The sequence below is a fragment of the Aegilops tauschii genome, chromosome 5 (assembly GCF_002575655.3).
Source record: "Aegilops tauschii subsp. strangulata cultivar AL8/78 chromosome 5, Aet v6.0, whole genome shotgun sequence".
NCBI lineage: Eukaryota > Viridiplantae > Streptophyta > Magnoliopsida > Poales > Poaceae > Aegilops > Aegilops tauschii.
Genome location: NC_053039.3, coordinates 561,760,650 through 561,764,466, shown reverse-complemented (window position 1 = coordinate 561,764,466; position 3,817 = coordinate 561,760,650).

Here is a 3,817-nt window from a genome sequence, read left to right as displayed (position 1 = left end):
AGTTGGTGGCAGCTCTTCATGTTATCCCGGATTGGACGGTTCCATATCTGGCGTATATAAACCAGGGCGAGTTACCAGAGGATGAAACTTTGGCCAGGCAGATAACCCGGCGGTCCAAGTCCATGACTATTATCAATGGAGAGTTACATCATTGCAGTGTGAGAGGGGCGTTTCAACGCCGTGTGTCTCCTGAGGAAGGCCATGAAATTTTGCGTGAGATCCACGAAGGAGATTGTGGTCACCACGCCGGTTCAAAATCTTTGGTGCCCAAGGCATTTCGTCACGGTTTCTATTGGTTGACAGCTCATGCTGATGCCGAGGACTTGGTCAAAAGATGTGATGGCTGTCACAAATTCTCAAGGCGCGCTCATGTACCAGCTCAAGAATTGAGGATGATTCCAATCACCTGGCCGTTTGCAACTTGGGGGCTGGATATGGTTGGGCCTTTCAAGAGGTCCAAGGACAAGAAGACCCACCTTTTGGTGGCGGTTGATAAGTTTACGAAGTGGGTGGAGGCAGAGCCAGTTAGTAAGTGTGACGCAGCCACGGCGGTTCAATACACAGCATTATAACAGACAATGGTACCAATCTGTCAAAGGGTGCCATGAAGGAGTTCTGTCAACGTGAGCACATCCGGCTTGACGTGTCATCAGTGGCTCACCCCCAGTCCAATGGTCAAGCGGAGAGCGCCAATCAAGAGATCTTGAGAGGTATCAAACCCCGGCTTATGGTTCCTTTGCAACAGACGCCGGGTTGTTGGGTTGAGGAGTTACCTTCTGTGTTGTGGAGCATCAATACCACACCCAACAGGTCGACAGGGTACACACCATTCTTCATGGTTTATGGAGCGGAAGCAGTTCTTCCTAGTGACATCTGTCATGACTCGCCTCGTGTAGTGGCATATGTTGAAGCTGACAACGAGAAGGCACGTCAGGAAGCTCTTGACCTGTTAGATGAGGAACGTGACATGGCGGCAGTCTTTTCGGCAATTTATCAGCAAGATCTGCGTCGCTATCATAGCCGCCGGGTTAGAACCAGAACCTTTCAAGAAGGTGATTTGGTGCTTTGGCTCATCCAGGATCAGACGGTTATGCACAAGCTATCCCCCCTTGGGAAGGACCCTTTATGGTCAGCAAGAATCTACACAACGGGTCGTACTACCTAATCGATGTTCGAGAGCGCAAAGACTCACGTAAATCGGAGGAGGAGACCAACCGGCCGTGGAATATTGCTCATGTTCGGCCTTACTATACTTGAGCTATAGGCTCTACTTATGTACATATTATGACACTGTATATATTATGATCAATATAATAAACCGGAACCTCAGCTAAAGCGGGGTATCTGTTGTTTTTCTTACATCATGTGTGGTTACATGGAGCTTACAAAGCGGCGTCCGGTTTACCCCTTGATTTAGCTTCTCAAAGCTTCATATTAGATCACTTGGGGGCTTGGTCGTATCCGAACCATAGCTACACCTCTTGATCGGCGCAATGCCACAACATCACTTGGGGGCTTGGTCGTATCCGAACCATAGCTACACCTCTTGATCGGCGCAATGCCACAGCATCACTTGGGGGCTTGGTCGTATCCCAACCATAGCTACACCTCTTGATCGGCGCAATGCCACAGCATCACTTGGGGGCTTGGTCGTACCCGAACCATAGCTACACCTCTTGATCGGCGCAATGCCACAGCATCACTTGGGGGCTTGGTCGTATCCGAACCATAGCTACACCTCTTGATCAGCGCAATGCCACAGCATCACTTGGGGGCTTGGTCGTACCCGAACCATAGCTACACCTCTTGATCGGCGCAATGCCACATCATCACTTGGGGACTTGGTCGTATCCGAACCACAGTCACACCTCTTGATCGGCTCAAAGCCACATCAATCCGGGGCCAAAGAGAGTGTTGTAAAACAACAGCTCAAACATAGGCACCCACTGAGCACAGCTCACAATGTTGTTTGGAGATTTTTTGCTGTCGAATTTAGGGGCTGGCAGCCCGTGAAAAGCCTCGACTACAACAGTTTTCTTTGCCTTTTGCTAAGTTTCTCTTTCTTTTGATAAGATTTGTGATGTTTTCAAACCAATGTTTATCAACCCGGTTAGGCTGTCAACTACAAATTGTCAGTGCACGACCAAATTATAATCCGGAGACTATCAGCCCGGTCTGGTTTTGACTCAAAGTCACCAGTATGGAATATACCGGTGTTTATCACAACCCGGAGCGGTTTTATTGTAAACCGGCATCATATAACAGGAGTTACTTTTACTCCGGATTAGGGTTATTACCCTCATTACAAAGTTGGTCAGCCAACACTATGCCTAAAGGCCACAGGTATCATATATTTCCATATTTGGTTATCTTTTACAACCTTCGTTATAAACCTTGGTCATGTATATATTTGGGTATCATGACCCGCCCGGTGGTAAACCGCCAGGGCGCTTTAAGCTTCTTATCTACAGGAACAACTTGAATAAATAGCTATGGATTATAAACATTGTATCTTAAGCATGGCGGATTAACACGCATCAGTCGCAAATAAATATGCACGAAGGCATAACAGACCAAGTGTTTTAACTAGCCTATTACAAGGCGTTTTAGTGCCCAAAGGGATAATTGTTTCTCAATAAGCATTGCAGCAAGTGGAAGACTAAACCGGCCCCCGGATTATGATTGCTTATCAGCTTGACCTGACGGCTGCGGATCATCTTGCACCGGTTCATCTTCTTCATCTCTACCAAGCGGCTGGAAGTCAACAATTGCCCAGTCGATCCCAGTTAAAGCTTGGAACACAGCTTCGTCGCTTATAAGGATGGACGGTTCAATATTCTCACTGATGATTACTCCCTCGTTCAGTGCGGCATGCTTTACAGCTTAGAACTGGGTCTCCAAAAGCGTTTTGAGAAACATGGAGCATATGAGATGTTCGAGGAGCTGAAATTGGTTTTCCAAGCTCATGCCCGGGTCGAGAGATATGAAGTCTCCGACAAGTTCTTTAGCTGTAAAATGGAGAAAAATAGTTCTGTAAGTGAGCACATACTCAGAATGTCTGGGTTGCACAACCGCTTGACTCAGCTGGGAGTTAATCTCCCGGATGACGCGGTCATTGACAGAATCCTTCAGTCGCTTCCACCAAGCTTCAAGAGCTTTGTGATGAACTACAATATGCAGGGGATAGAAAAGACCATTCCTGAGGTATATTCAATGCTGAAATCAGCAGAGGTGGAAATCAGAAAAGAACATCAAGTGTTGATGGTGAATAAAACCACTAAGTTCAAGAAGGGCAAGGGTAAGAAGAACTTCAAGAAGGACGGCAAGGGAGTTGCCGCGCCCGGTAAACCAGTTACTAGGAAGAAGTCAAAGAATGGACCCAAGCCTGAAACTGAGTGCTTTTATTGCAAGGGAAGTGGTCACTGGAAGCGGAACTGCCCCAAATACTTAGCGGACAAGAAGGCCGGCAACACCAAAGGTATATGTGATATACATGTAATTAATGTGTACCTTACCAGTACTCGTAGTAGCTCCTGGGTATTTGATACCGGTGCGGTTGCTCATATTTGTAACTCAAAACAGGAACTACGGAATAAACGGAGACTGGCGAAGGACGAGGTGACGATGCGCGTCGGGAATGGTTCCAAGGTCGATGTGATCGCCGTCGGCACGCTACCTCTGCATCTCCCTATGGGATTAGTTTTAAACCTCAATAATTGTTATTTAGTGCCAGCTTTGAGCATGAACATTGTATCTGGATCTCGTTTAATTCGAGATGGCTACTCATTTAAATCCGAGAATAATGGTTGTTCTATTT